General features: G+C 43.9%; 4 non-coding genes and 1 pseudogene across 4 annotated transcripts; 3 read left to right on the top strand and 2 right to left on the bottom strand.

Annotated features, from left to right (window-relative positions):
* The first annotated feature begins 5,334 nt into the window (after positions 1-5,334).
* TRNAV-CAC lies at positions 5,335-5,407 on the top strand. Its single transcript has one exon. It is a non-coding gene; the product is annotated as a tRNA-Val (tRNA).
* Positions 5,408-8,833: 3,426 nt separating this feature from the next.
* On the top strand, positions 8,834-8,906 carry TRNAV-AAC. Its single transcript has one exon. It is a non-coding gene; the product is annotated as a tRNA-Val (tRNA).
* Positions 8,907-17,857: 8,951 nt separating this feature from the next.
* On the bottom strand, positions 17,858-17,931 carry TRNAN-GUU. Its single transcript has one exon. It is a non-coding gene; the product is annotated as a tRNA-Asn (tRNA).
* A 3,186-nt stretch (positions 17,932-21,117) lies between these two features.
* Positions 21,118-21,270, top strand: LOC113890648 (annotated as a pseudogene).
* Positions 21,271-21,634: 364 nt separating this feature from the next.
* On the bottom strand, positions 21,635-21,706 carry TRNAH-GUG. Its single transcript has one exon. It is a non-coding gene; the product is annotated as a tRNA-His (tRNA).
* Between the last annotated feature and the right edge of the window lie 3,924 nt (positions 21,707-25,630).

Here is a 25,630-nt window from a genome sequence, read left to right as displayed (position 1 = left end):
GAGGTTACCAGGTGTTTCCTGATGAGAAGAGGAAGTTGGCAGAAGACTGGTGAAAGTTAGTGATCTAGCTGAAAGGCCCAGGCAATGGCATTACTGATAAGGACTCTCCACCTTCTGCAGTGAGACTCCAGAATCAACAACAGGAGGATTGGGATTCAGGTGGGAATGGAGACAAGGCAGATGGAAATCTCTTTTAATTAGAGCCTAGGGGCCCAGAATTTTCCACAGTTTATTGTGATCCACACAGTCAAAGGCTTTGGCATAGTCAATAAAGCAGAAATAGATGTTTTTCTGGAACTCTCTTGCTTTTTTGATGATCCAGTGGATGTTGGCAATTTGATCTCTGGTTCCTCTGCCTTTTCTAAGACCACTTTGAACATCTGGAAGTTCACAGTTCATGTATTGCTGAAGCCTGGTTTGGAGGATTTTGAGCATTACTTTACTAGCATGTGAGATGAGTGCAATTGTCCGGTAGTTTGAGCATTCTTTGGCATTGCCTTTCTTTGGGATTGGAATGAAAACTGACCTTTTCCAGTCCTGTGGCCACTGCTGAGTTTTCCAAATTTGCTGGCATATTGAGTGCAGCACTTTCACAGCATCATCTTCCAGATGAAATAGCTCAACTGGAATTCCATCACTTCCACTAGCTTTGTTCGTAGTGATGCTTTCTAAGGCCCACTTGACTTCACATTCCAGGATGTCTGGCTCTAGGTGAGTGATCACACCATCATGATTATCTTGGTCATGAAGATCTTTTTTGTACAGTTCTTCTGTGTATTCTTGCCACCTCTTCTTAATATCTTCTGCTTCTGTTAGGTCCATACCATTTCTGTCTTTTATCGAGCCCATCTTGGCATGAAATGTTCCCTTGGTGTCTCTAATTTTCTTGAAGAGATCTCTAGTCTTTCCCATTCTGTTTTTTCCTCTATTTCTTTGCATTGATCCCTGAGGAAGGCTTTCTTATCTCTTCTTGCTATTCTTTGGAACTCTGCAGTCAGATGCTTATATCTTTCCTTTTCTCCTTTGCTTTTTGCTTCTCTTCTTTTCACAGCTATTTGTAAGTCCTCCTCAGACAGCCATTTTGCTTTCTTGAATTTCTTTTCCATGGGGATGGTCTTGATCTCTGTCTCCGGTACAATGTCATGAACTTCCAACCATAGTTCATCAGGCACTCTATCTATCAGATCTAGGCCCTTAAATCTATTTCTCACTTCCACTGTATAATCATAAGGGATTTGATTTAGGTCATACCTGAATGGTCTAGTGGTTTTCCCTACTTTCTTCAATTTAAGTCTGAATTTGGCAATAATGAGTTCATGATCTGAGCCACAGTCAGCTCCTGGTCTTGTTTTTGCTGACTGTATAGAGCTTCTCCATCTTTGGCTGCAAAGAATATAATCAATCTGATTTCAGTGTTGACCATCTGGTGATGTCCATGTGTAGAGTTTTCTCTTGTGTTGTTGGAAGAGGGTGTTTGCTATGACCAGTGCATTCTCTTGGCAAAACTCTATTAGTCTTTGCCCTGCTTCATTCCATATTCCAAGGCCAAATTTGCCTGTTACTCCAGGTGTTTCTTGACTTCCTACTTTTGCATTCCAGTCCCCTATAATGAAAAGGACATCTTTTTTGGGTGTTAGTTCTAAAAGGTCTTGTAGGTCTTCATAGAACCGTTCAACTTCAGCTTCTTCAGCGTTACTGGTTGGGGCATAGACTTGGATTACTGTGATATTGAATGGTTTGCCTTGGAAACAAACAAAGATCAACAGTTAGAATTGGACATGGAACAACATACTGGTTCCAAATAGGAAAAGGAGTACGTCAAGGCTGTATATTGTCACCCTGCTTATTTAACTTATATGCAGAGTACATCATGAGAAATGCTGGGCTGGAAGAAGCGCAAGCTGGAATCAAGATTGCCGGGAGAAATATCAATAACCTCAGATCTGCAGATGATACCACCCTTATGGCAGAAAGTGAAGAGGAACTACAAAGCCTCTTGTAAAAGTGAAAGAGGAGAGTGAAAAAGTTGGTTTAAAGCTCAACATTCAGAAAACTAAGATCATGGCATCTGGTCCCATCACTTCATGGGAAATAGATGGGGAAACAGTGAAAACAGTGGCAGACTTTATTTTTCTGGGCTCCAAAATCACTACAGATGGTGACTGCAGCCATGAAATTAAAAGATGCTTACTCCTTGGAAGGAAAGTTATGACCAACCTAGACAGTATATTCAAAAGCAGAGACATTACTTTGCCAACAAAGGTCCATCTAGTCAAGGCTATGGTTTTTCCAGTGGTCATGTATGGATGTGAGAGTTGGACTGTGAAGAAGGCTGAGCGCCGAAGAATTGATGCTTTTGAACTGTGGTGTTGGAGAAGACCCTTGAGAGTCCCTTGGACTGCAAGGAGATCCAACCAGTCCATCGTAAAGGAGATCAATCCTGGGTGTTCTTTGGAAGGAATGATGCTGAAGCTGAAACGCCAATACTTTGGCCACCTCATGCAAAGAGTTGAGTCATTGGAAAAGACCCTGATGCTGGGAGGGATTGGGGGCAGGAAGAGAAGGGGACGACAGAGGATGAGATGGCTGGATGGCATCACCGACTCGATGGACGTGAGTTTGAGTGAACTCCAGGTGTTGGTGATGGACAGGGAGGCCTGGCGTGCTGTGATTCATGGGGTCGCAAAGAGTTGGACACAACTGAGTGACTGAACTGAACTGAGGGGCCCAGAAAAGAACTTTGGATGTTCCCGCCTCAAAAACAAAAACAAACAAACAAAACAACCTTTTGTGCCTACACTGTTTCTACCTTAGTTGGAATTCTTTGTTCCCATGCTTCCAATACTTAGAGTTAAAAATCCCACATAGAGTTCTTGTTGACCCCAAGAAAAGTAAAGAAAGTGAAGTCGCTCAGTCATGTCCGACTCTTTGTGACCCCATGGTCTATAGCCTACTAGGCTTCTCCATCCTTGGGATTTTTCATTCAAGAGTACTGAAGTGGGTTGCTATTTCCTTCTCCAGGGGATCTTCCCAACCCAGGGATCAAACCCAGGTCTCCCGCATGAAGCCCTGATGTATGACCCCAATGTTTTACTCAAATCCCATATATGATTTGTCAGGGATATATGTTTTCTTATTGGTTAAGTCTGGACTTTGCTCTTCACAATCCTACCCTTTCCTGTTCTCTAAATGAGATTTGATAAAAGTGGGGAGACCAATTTAACACTTGATCCTCAGCTCCCTCAAGAACTTAGGTTCCAGACACTCTCAGGATGATAGGGTTAGCCTGTCTTTGTATCTTTTCTCTGTCTCTGTCCTTAACTTCAGCTTTTTCCTGGCCTGTTCCTGAAGCTCAGGGACACACCTGAGGACTGTTTGGGCTGCTCCTCTATCTGAGGAACCCCACACATCCCTGTTCTGCCTGCAGAGAAGCTTCAGGCAGTGCTTTTTGGGGGTGGCCAGGATCCCCTGAGTCACAGGTGCCCATGGGTCTAAAAAGTGAGCCCGTGGTTTCCTTGATGCCTTTAGCCCTTTCACCCCTATAGAGGAAAGGGCAACCACTTCCTTTATGCTGTCTAGAAGGGACCCCAAAGGGTCCTCCAAGGCAGGAGGAGGATGAATCCTGTCCTCTGAGGAGGTGGGGGAGCAGGGAGATAGATCAAAGAGGGAAGGAAAGAAGGGAAAGTGTAATGAAATTTCCTGATGAGAGCTGTCAGGATGTCTGCCTCACCTGGAACTGTCATCCCAGTTGCTGGTGCGGCTAACAGAGTCAATTCCTGTCCCCGTTTACAGTTTGGAAAACTAAGCCAAAGGAGAACAAGATCAACCTTGGCAACAGGATGTCCAGCAAACAGCCTATTCTGGTCTTGTGGGGGCAGTGGTGAACTGTGAGTGTGGACAATGGAGGAAATCACTGAACCAAGAAAAGTTAACTGTTGAGGACTTCTCTGGTGGTCCAGTAGTTAAGAATCCAGCTGCCAGTGCAGGCAACATGGGTTCGATCTCTAATCCTGGAAGATTCCACATGCTGCTGGGGCTGCACACTACTACAAAGACCCAGCAAAGCAATGAAAACAAAGCGCAGCCATTAAAAAAAAAAGTGGACAAATAAAGACCTGTGTTTTTTTTTTAAAAGAAAGAAAAGCAACTGATGGGGAAAAAAGAATATCCCCTCAGCTTTTATTTTTAACTTTATGTCAAAAAGTCCTTAGGAAGAGGAAACAGTATCAACAAAGGAAATGCTTTCTGCCCTTGGTCTTTTTGTAGTGAGACAAAGGTGGAAACTTTTCAGATACTACTTTCAGACAGGACTTAGCAACTGAACAACTTTTCTCTGAGAACTGTCTCTACCTCGTGGTTAAAATTCCAACTCCATGACTTGTTGAGCAGGAAAATTAAGCAGACAAATAAAAAGAAGTTTGGGGTGTTCTAATAGTTGGAATTAAACTGCCCTTTTAAAAAGAATCTCAGCATCTTCCAGGGGTCTTCAGGCAGGTTCTGAACCCCTACGGTTCATAACGGTCTGATGGCCAGATCCTCAACTGAATTCACCACAGGCCAAGAAAATTTGATCGGCTAGCCATTGATGTTTGATATTGTCAAAGGGCCAAATGCCCTAAAACACAGTCTTTGTTACAGTATCTGCTAAAAGGTGACAGTGTGATTAAGCTGGACTTGTTTAGCGTGATAGCACCTTAATGCTTATGTTGTCTAGTAGATTAGCGTACACCACAGCAGCAGGATCGGGGGCACCCACAGCCCCACCCCCAGGACTCGGCCGGGAGGATTTTGGGGAAGCGCAGCGGGGAAGGAGCCCGCGGGGTCAGGCGCTTTGGAGCAGAGGGAGGGCGAGGAGAATAGGCCCTGCGGCTCCTGGGTGGATTCGAAACACCGATCATTTCCGAGAGCTGAGAGCACCGACGCCTGCGCGGTGGAAAGAGCCATCTGGCGCGGGTCCGCAGCGCGAGAGGAGCAGCGTCTACACGGCTGGGCGACGGGGTCGCCTGGGTCTTAAACGAAGATACGACCCTCCCCCCCCCATCCCCACTCCTGTGGCTTCCCGGAGCTGAGGCGTCCGCAGAGGCATGGCAGTGAAACTGGAGACTCTGCTCTGGGTGTGCGATGCGGAAGCCAGAGTGTGGGGGCTCGAGGATCCTTGTTTCCGGGGAGGGGAGGAGCCCTAAAACAGGGGCTCTTGGGAGCCGCAGTCTCCTCGCCCGAAAGATCTTCGGTGGTTCCAGGTTCATTCTTCAGTTTGAAGGTCTGGTGACCAGGAGAGTGCAGGCAGGACCTGAGATTTCGGTGGACATAAGGTCAGACTCCAACACGGACCTCATTTCTGTAGTGTAGTGGTTATCACGTTCGCCTCACACGCGAAAGGTCCTCGGTTTGAAACCACGTGGAAACAGATTTCCTTCCCCCCCGCCCCCCCCCCACCCCGAGATTTACATTCCCATTCAAGAAATTACAAAGAAAGGTGGAAGGTGTGGCGGTGGTGGAAGGTGTGGCGGTGGGTGCACCTGCATTTTTCGTAACCCAAGAAGCTTGAGAGCAGTTCCTTACCACCTGAAAGTCCCATTGGCCCTAGAACCAGCCCTCCTTTCTCTGCTCTGAGTCACGTTGCAGAGCAAGCCACAGTCAGTGAATTCAAGGAGGGCACAAGACAAAGCTGACTTAAGGATACCTTTACCTTCTGAAATCCCCTCACCTTTTCATCTAGGCCCTACATCGTCTATACCCGCTACACTTGTTATGTCTCTGAAAGCCAAGAAATTCATCCCTTGTGAAGACACTTAGCTTTCCCTCGCCCCAGCACACAGATGGGACAATCTGATTTATGTAACAGGACAAAAGAGAACAAATTCAATTCTACACCGCAGACTGGAGCCAAAGACCCAAAGGTGAAGAGGGTCAGGTTCTGCAAATTGAGCTGATCGGGAGGAAAAGCAGCTGGTCCTGGAGCCATTATCGGGGGAGGGGCCTGGAGTCAGGTCAGAGATCAGGGAGTAGATGGACTGCTCACCACCGACTGAGAGCCAAGTGGCCCCTCTTCACAAGGAAACAGGTTCAGAAAGAGAGCCTCTCACCAAACCTGGATTCCAATTCTTCCCCCATGACCTACGACACCTGCCGTGTCCACACCTTGGATGACGCCAACTTCCTTGGGCTCAGACCAAGAGTAGTATCTGACGCAGGGCTTTCCTCAGACCCCACATACAGTTGGGACTTCGTGTTTGCTTCTCGGTCCATGTGGACTTTGGCCTACACAGGCCCTCTTGTTCTAGACTCTGGATTTGTGTGAACGACTTTCCTGATAAAGGCGGGAAATCAGTGGAACACTCGGCTCCCTCACCCTGAAGCTCGGATGAGGATGGTGGGGGCGTTGGGCGGCCGCTGGGCTCAGTGCTGGGCGGCTCCCTCTTCTGGGCCCGGCCTCATGGGCAGGGGCAGGGCCCGGTCCCCTCAGCGCGCTCGCCTCGCAGGCTCAGGAGCCCCGCGCCTTCCCTTGCGGCTGCAGGGAGCCGTGTGTCTGTGGTCCCTCGGGCACCTGCTGTCCCTCCACCCCATTCGGGAAACGACCATCGCCCCCTGGTCCAGTAGACATGGGCTGGCAGCGCTGGGATGCAACTGTGAATCCACTCCTCTGGCTGGACGTGGGAGGTGAAAACTAGGACTTGGAGGGGAGGAAAGCAGGGGAAAGCTCTTGAAATGTCCTGATCTAAAGCTGCTTTCAAGTCCGCCTCTTTGGGGACCCAGGCTCCAGCGCTGGTGAGGGTGCTGCCGCGCGGTCGCACCCTCGACTCCACTTGGAGTCCACGAGGAACCAGGCGGGGCCCCTCGGGGTCGGATTCCTGAGGGAAACGCGGTGACCGCCGCACTAAGAAAAGAAGAAAAACCACTGCGGGAGGAAACGCAAATGCACCCCCAACCTTGTTACCCTTTACTTCGAAAGGAAACCAGAGACAGACACACAGACAACATTGCATTAAAGTCTTTCAGCAAGAAGAAACTCTGCCTGCTGTGAGGTGAAACCAAAAACCTCTCCAGACACCTGTTTTCTGGGAAAACCGCCCTTACCTCTCTGTTGTCCAAGTTAAAATTCGCGCTCCATGACCTGTTGAACCAGATGATTTAAAAAGTCAAATAAAAGGCATTTCAGACATTATAAAAGGTAAAACAAAGCTGTCCTTCAAGAAGAATCTCAAGTACAGTAAGGGAGGAATACACAACCGTGAGGTCTGCGTGGATCGAGCCTGATCCCTCCGCAGCTTTATACCCGGCCTGGTCGGCAAACGAATTCAATACAGGTCAGGAAGCGAAACTCGGCCAGTGTTGATGTTCAGTATTTTCTTTACATTTGTGTCTATACATTCCAGTGGGATGAAACTCCTAGATCTAGAATTACTGTTTCAAAAGGAACACACGTTTATAGAGTGGACAGGCCATGCCACCTTGCCACCCCAAACCAGAGGAGATACACTACATGGGTTGTGATGAACAGCCTCCTGTTTTCCACACTGATAAAGGTACAGCCTATTAACCAGGTTAGATTTTAGTCCATCTGAGGTCAAGATTTGTTATAAATCTGTAATTTTCTGACCAAGGGAGTTAAGAGCCTAACAAATTTTCTTTTTTAGAGTTCTTCAAGTATGACACACCTGTTGGTATGCACTACCTATTTCCCTGACAGCTTTGTATGTGTCCTAGCACTCTGTTCTTAAACAATATATTTATTCATATGTGTTGTGATTTTCTGCCAGTTGTGTATTACATCTTTTTGGCACCTTTTGCTATGCTGAAGTGTATTTAAATCTTTGTACAGTTGGCTTACTCTCTTCCAAGGGTCCATGTCCTACTCAGTAAAGCCTTCCTCCTCTCTGTGTTTGCCTCTAACACATTGTTTCATAATTCGAGCCACTAAAAACAATTGACTCATTGTTCTTTGTAAGGTATGCTTTCCTTTTCATTTGTAGCATGGATAATCGATTGTTAAAACATCATTTCCACAATGATGAAAAACTAATCGTATTATATGTTGTTGTTTAGTTGCTAAGTGCTGTCTGACTCTTTGGGACCCCATGAACTGTAGCAACCAGGCTTCTCTGTCTATGGGATTCACCAGGCAAGAATACTGGAGCGGGTTGCCATTTCCTTCTCTGATGTTCGATATTTTCAAACAGCCAGATGACCAGAGACGTCAGCCTTTGCTGCTCTTCCTGCTAAATGTGAAAGTGTGATGAAAGTTTTGGACTTAAACTAGATGACTAGAATAAGCCATAGCAGCAGGAACTTGAGAAACCTCTTTGCCTGGGACGATGCCAGTGAAGCGATGCTGCGAAAGGAGCATGCAGGTCAGGTGCATGGGAGCAGAGGAAAAGGTTCTTTGTTTCCAGGTAGGATTAAAGCATCGATCATTTCCAAGAGCCAAGCCCAGTGACCGCAGGAGCAGTGAAAAGGGCCACAGAGGTGCGGGTCTGCAGCTGGGGGGTCTTTGTCCACCCCACCCAACCATCGGGTTGCCTGGGGCTCAGAGACATCTAACTGTCCCAGCTCCTGCGGCTTCTGAGAACTGGAGAGTCAGTGGGGTGACTGCTGCACTCGGGCCCAAAGCTGTGCATTCCTTGTGGGATCCTGAGGTCTAACTGCTGGGATGCTCACAGGGACCTCGCTCCGGAGGAAGAGAGGAACCCTAAACCAGGGCCTTTCAGGAACCTCAGTCTCCTTACCTGAGGGATCCTCTGTGCTCACAGAGCTCTCTTCCTTTCAAAATTTGAGGGCAAGTTGTGTCCAAACATGCTTTTCTTGGATGTCACTAGGTACACCTGACCATATGGTTTCTGTAGTGTAGTGGTTATCACATTTGCCTAACACACAAAAGGTCCCTGGTTCGAAACCAGGCAGAAACAGCTTCACTTTATCCCAAACTTTTTGATGTGCATTTTAAACATAAAAAAGCCTGCAAGAATCATAGGAGGAGTTCTGTGACTTCCTGAAAGCCTACTCAGCATTACAAAGTAGGCCTCCTTTGTCTGAGTCACTGTGGACACCAGGCCCAAGGAGGGCACAGAACAAGGCCAACTTGGGGTCATCTTTCAGTTCAGTTCAGTTGCTCAGTCGTGTCCGACTCTGCGACCTCATGGACTGCAGCACGCCAGGCTTCCCTGTTCATCACCAACTCCCGGAGCTTACTCAAACTCATGTCCATCGAGTTGGTGATATCATCCAACCATCTCATCCTCTGTCATCCCCTTCCCCTCCTGCCTTCAATCTTTCCCAGCATCAGGGTCTTTTCCAGTGAGTCAGTTCTTCACATCAGATGGCTAAAGTATTGAAGCTTCAGCTTCAGCATCAGTTCTTTCAATGAATATTCAGGACTGATTTCCTTTAGGATGGACTGGTTGGATCTCCTTGCAGTCCAAGGGGCTCTCAAGAGTCTTCTCCAACACCACAGTTCAAAAGCATCAATTCTTTGGTGCTCAGCTTTCTTTACAGTCCAATGCTCACATCCATACATGACCACTGGAAAAACCATAGCTTTGACTAGACAGATCTTTGTTGACAAAGTGATATCTCTGCTTTTTAATATGCTGCCTGGGTTGGTCATAGCTTTTCTTCCAAGGAGCAAGCATCTTTTAATTTCATGGGTGCAGTTACCATCTGCAGTGATTTTGGAGCCCAAAAAATAAAGTGCTGCACTCAATATGCCAGCAAATTGGAAAACTCAGCAGGGGCCACAGGACCAGAAAAGGTCAGTTTTCATTCCAATCCCTAAGAAAGGCAGTGCCAGAGAAGGTTCAGACTACCACACAATTGCATTCATCTCACATGCTAGCAAAGTAATGCTCAAAATTCTCCAAGCCAGGCTTCAACAATATGTGAACCGTGAACTTCCAGATGTTCAAGCTGGTTTTAGAGGAACCAGAGATCAAATTGTCAACATCTGTTGGATCATCCAAAAAGCAAGAGAGTTCCAGAAAAACATCTACTTATGTTTTATTGACTATGCCAAAGAGTTTGACTTTGTGTGGATCACAACAAATTGCTGGAAAATTCTTCAAGAGATAGGAATACGAGACCACCTGACCTTCCTCCTGAGAAATCTGTATGCAGGTCAAGAAGCAACAGTTAGAATCGGACATGGAACAATGAACTGGTTGCTACCTGGGAAAGGAGTAAGTCAAGGCTGTATATTGTCACTCTGCTCATTTAACTTCTATGCACAGTGCATCATGAGAAATGCCAGGCTGGATGAAGCACAAGCTGGAATCAAGATTACCAGAAGAAATGTCAATAACCTCAGATATGCAGATGACACCACCCTTATGGCAGAAAGTGAAGCAGAACTAAAGAGCCTCTTGATGAATGTGAAAGAGGAGAGTGAAAAAGTTGGCTTAAAACTCAACATTCAAAGAACTAAGGTCATGGCATCCAGGTCCATCACTTCATGGCAAATAGATGGGGAAACAATGGAAAAAGATCACCTTTACAATTTGGAAATCCCCTCAGTTCCTCTGGCATGTAAATCTCCTCTATACCCTGACAGGTAGTATAGCTCCAGAAGTTCATCCCTCTGAAGCACATTTGGTTTACATGAGAGAACAAAAGAAACCAAACCCAACTCTTCACCTGAGGCTGGAGCCAAAGACACAAATAAAGAACTCCTCTAACTGAGCTGTCAGGCACGAAGAGTCCATACACATGCCATTATCAGGAGAGGCACCTGAGCCACATCAGAGGTCAGGAAATAGATCCACCCATCACCCCCTGAGAGCCAGTCTGCACCTTTTTCTAATACAGACAGCAGAGGTTCAGACAGAGAGCTGGACCTTGGCTCTGCTGCACACAATGCTAAAGCTAAGCCAGAATGTAATCTAGGGGCAAGAGCTGGGGGACTTGCACAGCTTTATTCAGCCCTGCGCCACTGGCAATCACCTCCTTTCCTGCTCTTGGAATCTCAAGAAGTTAATTTTTACTTTTATAGTTTTTACCTGGAGACACTAAACCAGATACTTTGCAAGATTCCTTTGTGGTCTAGTGGCTAGGATTTGGTGCTTTCCCACCCCAGACCATGTTAGACTCCTGGCCAGGGAAATCTTTTTCTCTCTTGCATGTGTGTGTGCGTGTGCTCAATCTCTCTGGCATGTGTGTGTGCGTGTGCTCAATCACTCAGGCGAGTCTGACTCTTTGGGACCCCATCAACTGTAACCCACCAGGCTCCTCTGTCCATGGGATTTTCCAGGCAAAAATACTGGAGTTGGTTGCCATTTCCTTCTCCAAAGGATGTCCAAAGTGGGGGTACTGATACTGCTTCTACAATGAGAATCCCAGAGGATAACATCCAAGGGGACTTTGACTTTTCTTACTGAAATGTAGCTTCATTTCCTACTAAAATGAAGAAGAAAAAACAAAAAGTTTAGTTTTACTTTATCATAGAGATAAGTTAGTATGTACCTTGTGTGCTAGGTATAAGAAAAAAATCAAGCTGAAAATAAGAATTCTCAAATATTATTAACACTCTATTCTAATAATTGACAAAAAATCACACAGAAAATGTTATATTTATAGAGAATATTCCTTGTATGTATCACACAGGTAAATAATTTTGGTCTAAAAACTGTGTTGCTTTTCAAATACTGTAATAACATGGAAAATACTGGTAACAAAGTACTCTAGTTTGCACAGTCTTGGATTTGTTTTCTCTTCAAATTCTAATAACACTGACTGCCTAACTTTGCTATACTGGTTTTACTTGTTTATCAAAAAATTTAAGGGACTTTCCTGGTGGTCCAGGAGCTAAGACTCCTTGCTCCCAATATAGGGAGCCTGGGTTCCATCCCCAATCATGGAACTAGATCCTGCATATGGCAAGGAAGACCTAGTGCAGATAAATAATGCAAATAAAACAATAAATTAAGAAAAAGTTTAACTGGATAAACATTTAAGTTTATAAACTTAAAATTATGTGTTCTCAGAAATTAAATATACTATATAATATATGTTAAATGGAGATGTAGTATTATAATTCTAGAAATCATAATCAATCCACTTAGACTTTGGGGTATCATTTACTGTATGATTCCAACGTGCATTTCTCTATTATGTGTCAGCTCAACTTTTGATTTTAAGGTCTATGTTTATCTGAGTTCTTTGACTGATATTAAATTAATTAATGTGTGATCTTTGCCTGTATCATGTATAACCAAGATAGAAATGAGAAACACTATTTTCCTATGATGCTGCCTCCTATGTTTATAGATTACAGAATGACCATATGTGAACAGGTTGAGAGGAGGCTCAGGTGCCTTTTATGGGAGATTGGTGACTATTTCCATCAGTGTCACTATAAGAATTGTGGAACACGTGGAATGTCTGCTCCATGAAGTGGGAAGCTGTTGCTGAATGTCTACTGTTTTCCTAAAGTGCTTATTTATGTAATTAAAAAAAAATTGTTTTGGTTCTTAGTTTTCTGCCTACTAAATCTGAAGTCATCCATCTTCATTATGCTTCTCTTATCTCCATCACTGCTAGAACCCTAGGCCAAGATGAGCAGATTAGCCTGGGGAAAACTGCCAGGAATCATTTCTCCTCCTGCTGCACCACCCCTTTTCAATGCCTCCAGATATGAGCTCCACAGGGCAGAGACCTTGAGCTGACTCACTATTCAGATCTTTCTTCCTTTCCCCTGCCCATAGCAGGGCCTAGCATCTAATAAGTGCCTGAGAACTTCTCAGTGATTAAAGGCAATCTAGTGCAATGTCCTGGAAAGGGGAAAAGAAGAAATTAGGTAGATTGGGGGAGGCCTAGAGTATGAGGGACAGAGAATGACAGACAGAAAAAGAAGCACACTGAGAGACTAGAAAGAATGTCCAGGAACTAGATTTACTGTGTGAAAGCCTGAGTGCTCATGAGATTCAACAGGGAATTCATCAGGGAAGGTTGACTAATAACTCTTGGTACCAGGTCTGCACAAGATGGATTGTCAGGTGGAGAATCCTATTGGTCCCAGCAATTTGTCTCAAATGGGATAATTTTTGCAGAAGCAGCCAAACATTGTCAAGGAATCATAAAGACACAGTTATTGGCATTCCAACACAGTCTTGAGTAAGAGGGTGGCCAGTCATTAAATGTGTGCATCCAGATGGCAAAAATGTATTCATAAAGAAAAGTGAAGAACAAATATCTGAGACCAGTGTTTTTTTCCCCCTGTCCTATCCATAACTGGAAGTTTAGTGTGAAGCAACTGGAAGTCATTTGGGGTAGTCTTCTCAGACTCAAATAAATAGGTCATTACCAAAAATAATTACAATTATTGGAATGCTATCTAAACATCTTGGAAGTTTAGCTGTTGAACATGTGCAGTAGGGTATACTGGGTAATGTCCACTTAGAGTTTTGCTGTACCTCTGGCTTAACTGAATCAAGAGGGTACCCATCCTCTTACTAGAGTATCATACAGATGTGTACAAAGCTCGTCATGATGGCAAGAATATGAAGAAAAAAGCTCTTTCATGGATTTGGAAAGATGGAAATACAAATTGGCACACCTACTATGGAAATCAACTTAGAAACACATAAGATGCCTTCAGTTCAGTTCAGTTCAGTCACTCAGTCATGTCCAACTCTTTGTGACCCCAAGACTGCAGCACATCAGGCCTCCCTGTCCATCACCAACTCCCGGAGTTTATCCAAACTCATGTCCATTGAGTCGGTGATGCCATCCAACCATCTCATCCTCTGTCATTCCCTTTTCCTCCTGCCCTCAATCTTTCCCAGCATCAGGGTCTTTTCAAATGGGTCAGCTCTTGGCAGCAGGTGGCCAAAGTATTGGATTTTCAGCTTCAACATCAGTCCTTCCAATGAACATTCAAGACTGATTTCCTTTTGGATGGACTGGTTGGATCTCCTTGCAGTCCAAGGGACTCTAAAGAGTCTTCTCCAACACCACAGTTCAAAAGCATCAATTCTTTGGTGCTCAGCTTTCTTTGTGGTCCAAGTCTCACATCCACACATGACTACTGGAAAAACCATAGCCTTGACTAGATGGACCTTTGTTGGCAAAGTAATGTCTCTACTTTTTAATATGCTGTCTAGGCTAGTCATAATTTTTCTTCCAAGGAATAAGTGTCTTTTTATTTCATGGCTGCAGTCACCATCTGCAGTGATTTTGGAGCCCCCCAAAATAAAGCCTGTCACTGTTTCCACTGTTTCCCCATCTATTTGCCATGAAGTGATGGGACCAGATGCCATGATCTTAGTTTTCTGAATGTTGAGTTTTAAGCCAACTTTTTCACTCTCCTCTTTCACTTTCATCAAGAGGCTCTTTAGTTCTTCTTCACTTTCTGCCATGGTGGTGTCATGAGGTGGTGTCATGAGGGTGGTGTCATCTGCGTATCTGAGGTTATTGATAGTTCTCCCAGCAATCTTGATTCCAGCTTGTACTTCATCCAGCCCAGCATTTCTCATGATGTACTCTGCATATAATTTAAATAAGCACGGTGACAATATATAGCCTTGACGTACTCCTTTTCGTATTTGGAACCAGTCTATTGTTCCATGTCCAGTTCTACCTGTTGCTTCCTGCATACAGATTTCTTAAGAGGCAGGTCAGGTGGTCTGGTATTCCCATCTCTTTCAGAATTTTTCACAGTTTATTGTGATCCACACAGTCAAAGGCTTTGGCATAGTCAATAAAGCAGAAATAGATGCTTTTTCTGGAACTTTGCTTTTTTGATGATCCAATGGATGTTGGCAATTTGATCTCTGGTTCCTCTGCCTTTTCTAAAACCAGCTTGAACATCTGAAAGTTCACGGTTCATGTATTGTTGAAGCCTGGCTTGGAGAATTTTGAGCATTACTTTGCTAGCGTGTGAGATGAGTGCAATTGTGTGGTAGTTTGAGCATTCTTTGGCATTGCCTTTCTTAGGGATTGGAATGAAAACTGGCCTTTTCCAGTCTTGTGGCCACTGCTGAGTTTTCCAGATTTGCTGGCATATTGGGTGCAGCACTTTCACAGCATCATCTTTTAGGATTTGAAATAGCTCCACTGGAATTCCATCACCTCCACTAGCTTTGTTCGTAGTGATGCTTCCTAAGGCCCACTTGACTTCACATTCCAGGATGTCTGGCTCTAGGTGAGTGATCACACCATCGTGATTATCTGGGTTGTGAAGATCTTTTTTGTACAGTTCTTCTGTGCATTCTTGCCACCTCTTCTTAATATCTTCTGCTTCTGTTAGGTCCATACTATTTCTGTCCTTTATTGAGCCCATCTTTGCATGAAATGTTCTCTTGGTATCTCTCATTTTCTTGAAGATATCTCTAGTCTTTCCCATTCTATTGTTTTCCTCTATTTCTTTGCACTGATCACTGAGGAAGGCTTTCTTATCTCTCCTTGCTATCCTTTGGAACTCTGCATTCAAATGGGTATATAGTTCCTTTTCTCCTTTGCTTTTGGCTTCTCTTCTTTTCACAGCTATTTGTAAGGCCTCCTCAGACAGCCATTTTGCTTTTTTGTATTTGGACTGACAAAAATCAGATTTACCCTCCTGCTTGAAACCTCACCCTCCCTTTCTTGCCTGCCCCCACAGGAAAAAAAGGAAAATATATAATGCCAGTTTCTAGACACAGGAAACTGGGCAAAAGAGGACAGCTGAGAATCACCTGAGAATGAGAAACAAGGCGAGTCCTGCCACTGGCCCACGTGACCGCTTTCAGAGCATGTCCAGGTTGGGCATGAGAAGTGCGATCTGAGACCAGCTCTTTGGATTGTTGAGAGGAAGCTGAGTTTTGGTGGAGAGCAAGGCAGCTAGGGTTCAGAGAGCAAAGGTCCAGTGATGAAAGAGAAAAAGATATCCAGGGATACTAAACAGTCTCCCTGAGGTACTAAACAGAGTTCTGATAAGAGCACACTTGTGGAGAATTACCTGAGACCAAGAAAAGAAATTTTGGATCAGATCATGGAACAGTGCCTGGTGTTCACACGGGACAGGCAATTGTTCTCACTGCCATCAGCCAGACTAGACGATTTATGTAACTCATGAGCCTTAGGGCAAGAACACAGCTCTAGAATAATCAGCCCTACACTGACCTTCTGAAAAAAATCATAAAGCAAGATCCAAAGAGATCAAACTGTTTACAAGTCACTTAACTGTACTAACTGTACCCCAATACAAAACTCAAAATAATTCATAGGTATATCAAAGTAGCTAGTATCCAGAAAGGAAATTTTGATAATGTCCAGCATCCAAACAACAACAACAAATGTCAGGCATGCAAAGAGGCATAAAAATATGATGCAAAAGGAAGAATACAGTCACTCAGTCAAAACTGACCAGAACTGACATGATGAAAAAGTCAGCAGAGAGAACTTTAAACAGTTACCATGACTATGTTGCATATGTCCAAAGAGTTCATTAGAAATGTGGAACATACAAAAATGGCAAAAAGCAAACTTTGGAGATAAAAACAATAACATCTGTGAATCAACAACAAATTAGACATTGCAAGAAAAAAAATTAAGGAATACAAAGCCTTGAACCACTGAAACTATTCAAAATGAAATGGCAATAATTTTTTTAACTGAACATATTAATAGCATCACTGAATGGTAGAGCAACTTTAAAAGGCCTAACACAAGAGAGTATTTGGAGTCTCAAAAAATACCAGAAGAAATTTTTTGAAGGAAAAAACTTTGAAGAAACCCAAGAGGACATACTCCAATCATAATGAAAATTATAAACCCACCATCTAAGGAGCCAGATGAACTGTGAGCACAAGGAACAGGAAGAAAACTGTGCCTAGTCACAGAGTAATTAAACTGCTCCAATCCATTATAAAAGAAAAAAAGATGTCCAATGAGCCAGAAAGAAAATACACAGTACATTCAGAAAGCAAAAGTAAAAATCATGTCAGATTTCTCATCAATAACAGTGGAAGTGAGAAGACAGAGAAGCAACATTTTTAAAGGACTGAGAGTGAAAAAGGGTGGAATCTTATGCCCCCTTCCCAAATCTATTTGAAAATAGAAGTTGAATGATGACATTTATAGACGTACCCATGCTTAAAGACTTTGTCACCAGAACAGCCGCACAGCAAGAGAAGTTAAAGGAGCCCTCCAAGAAGAAGGGAACTCACGTGAACTGGAATTACTGATGGACACAAAGGAAATGAAGGAAAAGAGACATGGTCTATGCATGGGAAACATATGATTTTTTATCAATTAAATGTCTTTAAAAACATGGGGAATTTTTTAAAAAGTAGTAACCTTGGATTTGGGATTCAAAACATATGCCAAGTAAAATACAGGACAACATAAGCATAAGGGCAGGCAGGGGAGAAATGTGAGGAAGTGTGCCATCCCTTGGAGGCAGGCTGTGCTAAGTTACAGATGTATGTATGCTATAATGCCCAAAGCAGTTGCTGAAATAACAAAATATTTACACCCAATAAGTCAACAAAGGCAAGAAAAAGGAATTATATACAAACCATGTAAAGGCTATGACAGAGCAATTACTCTCCCAGGAGTCTACCCTGTAGCCATGTGTGCAAGAATGATGACTGTCATAGGAAAAGCATAGAACCAAATTAATTACAAAAGTATATGGAAAGGGATAAATAAAGGCTACTACAAACAGTGAAAGAAATTTCATTGGTGAAAGGAGTTTACAGGGTAAAGATAATGAGCCTGCTGTTTCCTGAATTTCAGGATTCCCACTGACCTGCTTTCCTCCAGAGACCCTTTCTGAGGATCAGTGACTATCTGGATATAGGTTCTCGTGTTTGTGTATACGAGCTTGGGGACGACGTGCGAACTAGAAATTATCAATCATACATCACTTACACTCCAAAAGGCAGAGACACGTCCCTGGGTGGGCTTGAACCACCAACCTTTCGGTTAACAGCCGAACGCGCTAACCGATTGCGCCACAGAGACTCGACACTCACTCCGCTTTGGTCTCAACAGAGTGACTAATACTCAATCACTCACTCTTCCCCGCAGAAAGCAAGCAAAGCTACAAAGGTAGGGGAAGCCACCTGCCTTTCGGGGGAGAGCAGCTCGGTCTCCAAGCCTCGGGCCATCGGAGAGACGGAGTCCACTCAGTGTTCGTTCCCGTTGGAAAGCCGGGCGTCGGGCGACTCCGAAGGCAGGAGTGCAACCGAGAGTCCCTGCCACGTCTTACTCCACACCGGCCTCAGGTGCCAGCGCCCGGATGCCAGGCCTGAGCCGAGGGGGGCCCGAGGGAAGCTGAACACGCGGTGGACTCAGTAACAGCTCCCGGTTTGCTCCACCTTCATCCGGCCATCTGCACCTTTGGGCAGCGGTTTAGTAGGTGTGGTCCGTGTCGCTTAACGGGAAAGAGATCACATACAAAGAGGAAATGTGAAAAGGAATCAGAGCAAGCAAAGATATGGATGAAACCTGCCAGTAGACCTTCCAGGAAGTCTGTGAAGAGGCTTGGGCCAGATCCTCAGAAAGAAAAATTGCTTTTTTTAAGTAGCAAAATGGGGAGGAAGAATCGGAGAAGAGCATGAAAGAGAGAAAAGCACACGAACTTCTTTAAGTGTCCAGGAATGAAACAGTGTGGATTTATTTATGTGGAGATAGTTACCTGAAGTCATGCTGTGCATTGTGCTTGTATAGTGTATAGTGCTGTATTGTTGCTGCCACCTCAGTTCATATCCAGGCCGTATCAAGTTAGTGTCTATAACCTCTTTCCATTTGCTTTTTTTTTTTAATTGGCATATAGTTGATTTACAGTGTTGTTAGTTTCAGGTGTACAACAAAGTGATTCAGTTATACATACATTTTATTCAGATTCTCTTTCTGTATAGGTTTTTATTACAAAATATTTTATTTATTTATTTACAAAATATTGAGTTTAGGTCCCTCCCTGTGCTAGAGGTCCATATTGGTTATCTATCTGATACACAGTAGTGTATATATGTTAATCTGAAACTCCTAATTTATCCCTCATTCCATCCTTTTCCCTTTGGTAACCAGCAGCTTGTTTTCTACATCTGAGGCTCTATTTCTGTTTTGTATATAATTTCATTTGTATCATTTTTGTTTTTGTGTTTTAGTTTCCACATGCAAGTGATATCGTATTTGTCCATCTTACTTCACTCAATATGAGAATCTCCGGGTCATCCACATTACTCCAAATGGCATTATTTCATTCTTTTTTTTTTCTTTATGGTTGAGTAATATTCATTTTGCTTTTAATTCCAGCACGAGTTATTCTGCTTAGCAGTGGTTGGAGAGCAGTTTGCTGCTGGCCCTGCATCTGTATTCTGTGACGAGTAAATCCCACAGCACACAAGTGGGCTGGTCAAAGCAAAACCTAGGTCAACTGCTTGTCTCACTGTTGAGCAGAACATATTCCAAAGTGGAAACATTGCCTCTCAAGTAGCTTTGTCTGTAGCTTGCACTAACGAAATGATATGGTCAATGACTTTTTCTCCTGGAAAAGGTATTTCTAATATCAGTAGTTTTTTTTTTTTTTTTTTTTACACTAAAGGAGAATGAGTTTTCAATGTGTTTACAATAAAATGTAAACTAGTTGTCACAGTTTATAGCAGCTTGTCTCCACCCACCATCCACTGATTTTTATGGAAACAGTAAATCATTGAACTATACTGCACACCATGTAAAAAGCACACATCTTTAATTATAGGCCCAATTTGTGAACTTGGGCATATGTAATCACCACCCAGATGAAGTTATAGAAAACTGCTACCATCCTAGCAATGTCATTTGAAACCCTTTTCAGGCAATTCCTACACAAGATCACTTAATTACTAAATCTGAAGTCTATTGCAATCATGTACTGTTGCCTGCTTTTGAAACTCAAATGAATGAATGTACATTTTTTGTCACTGATTTTTGTTTCATGCAACATTTTGTTCATTAAACATATTCATACTGTTGTGTATATCACTTATTAATTTTGGTATTGTTGGAGTAATTTTGGTGGGGGTTTTGTGTTAATTGGTGTCCTTGATGAATATTCTTGGTGTTTTGATGAATATTCCATATCAATCTTTTTGTATACTTCTGCATTCATGGATGTACTGCAATTTTGGAATCATGGAGTAGGTACAAGATTAACTTTATCAGAAATTGCCAACAGTCTTCTAGAATGATTTCAAACAGACTACTACAGATGCAATTGCTCCACAACTGTCAGCATTTGATGTACGAATTCTTTTAAATACAATCATGCTGCAGGGTAGTGATATCTCCATGTAGTATTAAGGTTTATTTCCCTGATGAGAAAAAATGTCAAGAATATTTTCTTATAACTTTTTGTTATTAAAATATCCATCTTTGTGATCCAGTAAGACCCTGGCTTAGGCTTCCCAGGAAAAGGAAATCAGGTCCTGTTGGAGACAGAGACCCAAGCCTGGGGAGTTCCCAGGAATGGCTGCTTCAAATCCAATGACTGGCCCACCAAAAGCACTCACCCAACCTTTCAGGCCTTTGCCATTTCCACCCACTCTTCAGTAGAGTGAGGGTGGATTATATTTTTTAAATATTCTCTTTCAATCCATTCATTCACATTCATTTCCCTGAGTAATTTGAGTTTCCAGTTCATCTCACTACCACAAAGGGAAAACTGTTATTGTTGACATAAGCAGAAAGTATGTGTAAAAATCAATACCAGAATATCAATATGATGGTGATCCAGGTAAATGTCCTGACTCTCCAGCTGCTGTTGTTGTTTGGAATCCCTGTGGTCTCCATCTGGCAGTGGACACATTTTCCCTTTTCCCTTGGACACTCACTTAGAAGACCTGTTAGGATAAATGTTATGTCCACTGTAGGGCAAGAGGTGAGTGAGGAAGAGGGGGTGGTGGATGGGGGGGTGGGAATGTGAACCAAGCTTGCAGAGGGAGCAGTAGATGAGACAGCACAGTGGCTGTGTGTGTGTGTGGCTCTGGAAGAGTTGATGAAAGGCAGTCAGTGTGGTGGGTGAGAGAGTGTGCTTTGCCTGTGTGGGAAGGGGCAGGAGAATTGGGAGATCTTTGCTAGAATTACTTTGCAGACAGTGATTTGGTAAGGGTAGAAGGGCGGAGGGTGACCCTGAGTGAAAGACAGTGGCTCTCGGGGTACGTGCTTATAGTTAGCTGGCAGCAGAAATACCTGATCTTGAAGGGGCTTTCTCCAGGGCAAAAACTTGTCCATTGCTTTCATGTGGTGCTGAACTCCGTGATTTCCTTACTAGTGGGAAACTTGACTTCAGAATTTCTGCTTGATAATCCCTAGATAGTAAAATATGTATATTCATTTAGGTGAGTTTGAAAAAAGGACAAGCTTAATCTGTGGGGTGGCCATCAGAATAGCTTAGAGTAGCAGGGGATGAATAGGCATTACTTGGAAAATGTATCAAAGGGCTTCATCATATATCAAAGTGTATCTTCCATACTACGTTGATAAAAATTTTTCTGAATTTCGATCCTGGTGATTTCACATCAAATAGCTGTTCATTAATGATTTGTGCATTTTGTTCTGTGATTACACACCTTAATAATTTCCTTTTGGGATAGAATTGGCGGTCACATTTCAGAGAACCCAGTGTAGACCACTACGGCGTTTAAGAAAAGAAAAAAACAAGGAGATGCCAGGTGTAACCTAATGCCGTGACTCGGATTCGAACCGAGGTTGCTGCGGCCACAACGCAGAGTACTAACCACTATACGATCACGGCGCACCACAACCCAAGCGTTGACAATTGTCCTTAATCTATGTCATTTAACATAAAACGATTCCAATTACTCCACTAATTTATTCTTGAAAACTCTACTCAGGTGTTCGTATTTTCTCTTTCACTGGCTTCCGCTCTCTTCCTCTCATTTCTGATACATGATGAGAAAACAAAACAAAATCAAAAACCAATTCTCATCTCCCCAGATCCGGCACGTGCCGTCTGGGTAGTCTGACTGTCCTCGTCCCCACCTCGCCGGGTTCTTTCCCAGCTCTTGGCGTTTGTTCCTTGGACCGACCCTCCCCTCCCGCTGGTTCCAGCTCTCGCCTCACCGACCGCGGCCGAGCGGAGGGAGGGCAGCGCCAGAGGCTCAGACGGCCGGATGAAGGCGGAGCAAAGAACCGAAGAAATACTGGAGCCCAGCGAGTTGATCAGCTTCCTTCGACCCCTACCTATCCTCCCGTCTCAGGCCTGGCGTCTCAGGGCGCTGTTTCTGAGAGGGGAGGGGAGGGGAGCAAGGCGCGGCTGGGGCATTCGGCACCCAAGGGGATGAAAAGGCCATTTGTATTGAGCTTTGAGGCGTGATTGTTTAGAGCCTTTGCCTGTTAACCGGAAAGTTGGTGGTTCTAAGCCGACCCAAGGATAACTTTCTCCTTGTATCTTTTAAGTAAGTACTCCAAGGCTTTGTGGTTCTTTCTACTCTGCTCTTCCTTTCCAAAAAATGCCTCCTTCACTAACCTTCTGTCCCTCGTTTCTGGACCTAAACCAAGAGCAGGTTGCCCGGTCAGGGTCACTGGGAGTCCAAAATATCCTGAAAGAGTGCAACTAGCAACTTTATCTCTTTATGTTTCTCCTTTTCGGTGCACGTTATAAACCCTACAATCTTCCGTTATTTTTAAAAATCTGTCCCATATTTCTAAGAGATTTAAATTTAAATCTTATATGTTTCCTTCATCCCTTTGTGTAAATCCAGATTTCCAGCTGGTGTCAGTGTTGTACTTCCTGGAGGACTCCTTTAACATTTCTTGTAATATAGCTGATGAAGTGTTTAAGCATTTTAATGTCTCAGTTCAATTCAGTCTCTGTCTTCTCTGGTTCTTTGCAACCCCATGGATTGCAGCATGCCAGGCTTCCCTGTCCATCCCCAACTCCCGGAGTTTGCTCAAACTCATGTCCATCGATCCTACCATGTCATGCCATCCTACCATCTCATCCTCTGTCGTCCCCTTCTCCTCCTGCCTTCAGTCTTTCCCAGTATCAGGGTCTTTTCCAGTCAGTCAGTTCTTCTCCTCAGGTGGCCAAAATATTGAAGCTTCAGCTTTAGCATCAGTTCTTCCAATGAATATTCAGCACTGATTTCCCTTAGGATTGACTGGTTTGATTTCCTTGCAGTCCAAGGGACTCTCAAGAGTCTTCTCCAACACCACAGTTTAAAAGCATCCTTCAGTGCTCAGCTTTCTTTATAGTCCAACTCTCACACCCATACATGACTACTGGAAAAAACATAGCCTTGACTAGACAGACCTTTGTTGGCAAAGTAATGTCTCCACTTTGTAATATGCTGCCTAAGTTTGTCATAGCTTTTCTTCCAAGGAGCATGTGTCTTAATTTCATGGCTGCAGTCACCATCTGCAGTGATTTTGGAGCACAAGAAAATACAACCTGTCACTGTTTAGATTGTTTCCCCATCTATTTGCCATGAAGTGATGGGACCAGATGCCATGATCTTAATTTTTTGAATGTTGAGTTGTAGGCCAGCTTTTTCACTCTCGTCTTTCACTTTCCTCAAGATGCTCTTTAGTTCCTCTTCACTTTCTGCCATAAGGGTGGTGTCATCTACATATCTGAGGTTATTGATATTTCTCCCCTGCAGTCTTGATTCCAGCTTGTGCTTAATCCAGCCCGGCATTTCACATGATATACTCTGCATAGAAGTTAAATAAGCAGGGTGACAATATACAGCCTTGATGTACTCCTTTCCCAATTTGGAACCAGTCCATTGTTCCATGTCCAGTTCTAACAGTTGCTTCTTGACATGCATAAAGGTTTCTCAGGAGGCAGGTAAGGTGGTATGGTATTCCCATCTGTTTAAGAATTTTCCACAGTTTGCTGTGATCCACACAGTCAAAGGCTTCCTTTGACTAAAAAGTCTTGGTCAATGAAGCAGAAGTAGATGTTTTTCTGGAATTCTCTTGCTTTTTCTATGATCCAAAAGATGTTGGCAATTTGATCTCTGGTTCCTCTGCCTTTTCTAAAGCCAGCTTGAACATCTAGAATTTCTCTGTTCACATACTGTTGAAGTCTAGCTTGGAGAATTTTGAACATTACTTTGCTAGCATGAGAAATTAGTGCAGTTGTGCAGTGGTTTGAGCATTCTTTGGCATAGCCTTTCTTTGGGACTGGAATGAAAACTGACCTTTTCTAGTCCAGTAGCCACTGCTGAATTTTCCAGATTTGCTGGCATATTGAGTGCAGCACATTCACAGCATCATCTTTTAGGATTTGAAATAGCTCAGCTGGAATTCCATCACCTCCACTAACTTTGTTTGTAGTGATGCTTCCTAAGGTTCACCTGTCTGGCTCCAGGTGAGTGATCACACCATCATGGCTATTGGGTCATTAAGATCTTTGTTGTATAGTTTTTCTGTGCATTCTTGCCACCTCTTTACTGTTTTTGTCCTTTATTGTGCCCATATTTGCATAAAATATTCCTTTGGTGTCTCTAATTTTCTTGAGATCTCTAGTCTTTCCCATTCTATTGTTTTCCTCTTTGTTTGCATTAATCATGGAGGAAAGCTTTCTTATCTCTCCTTGCTATTCTTTGAAATCTCACCTCCAACAGCCAGCCCCAGGTCTAGGGCCCTGAGGTCCAGACTCAGTGACACTTAGGAACTCAGTGCAGAAACTCTTCTGCATTGGATCTTGATGCAAAATACAATTCTGATCTGAGTAGGAAGAGGAAGTCTCCTGTGAGTACAGATGCAGAGTTTTCCTTGACCAGGAATCAAACTCAGGCCACAGAGTGGTGGACACCAAATCCTAGCCAGTAGACCACCAGAGAGCTGTACACAAAAGATGACTTAGAGCCTCCAAATGAAAATTGAGAGTGTAAAAGATGAAACCAGAGGTGCAGAGAACAGGAAATTGCCCAGCAGACCAGAGCTCTGTGCAGCTGTGCAAGGCTCCCAGCCCTTGACCTGCTTGCTCATTGCCCTTCAAATCCCCTTTCCTGGGGGACACTTCTGTTTCTGAGACCAGGTCCCAAAGTATCTACTGAGTCCCTCCTGGTCTAGCTCTAGGGCTGTGTGCTGCCTTGCTGCTCTCTTTGTGAACCTCCATTTTCCCTCGACTCAGGCATTGATTTCGCTTTCAAGGGGTGATGAGCAGATCCGTCTACCTCCAGATCTCTGACCTGGCCTCGGGACCTCTGATGACCGCACGGGTACCAGTTCCTTTCCCTCCGTGACCGTCTCAGTTCGCGGAGCCTTAAATTCTTCATTTCCGTGACTTTGGCTGGAGCCCACGGTGAGACCTGGGTCCGATCTCTTTTCTTCTACCAGGAAAATAAGACTGCTCCTCAAGCGTGCTGAGGTGGAAAAAGCAAGTGAGCTTTACGGGAATGAGCTCCTTGGTTTTCAGTGACAATCTGTGAACATGTGAAAGATCCAGCAGCCCGACAAGGAGCCGGAGGGGTTTCCGGACGTAAAGGTGACCCAAAGTCAGCCTTGTCCTTCCACCCTGGGATGAACTGGGCCTGGACTCTAGAGAGACTCGGAGCAGAGAAAGGAGGGCTGCTTTCTTGTGCTGAGTAGACTTTCAGGTGGTCACCAACTCCTCCTACAGCTACATCAGCTGCCTCACCCCGTGCCTTTCGCGCCTTTTCCTTTTGCCAATGAGAATGCAAATCACAGGGGGAAAAAAGAGACC

This window comes from Bos indicus x Bos taurus, chromosome 3 (genome assembly GCF_003369695.1).
Source record: "Bos indicus x Bos taurus breed Angus x Brahman F1 hybrid chromosome 3, Bos_hybrid_MaternalHap_v2.0, whole genome shotgun sequence".
Lineage (NCBI taxonomy): Eukaryota > Metazoa > Chordata > Mammalia > Artiodactyla > Bovidae > Bos > Bos indicus x Bos taurus.
This window is presented reverse-complemented; position numbering and strand designations above follow the sequence as displayed.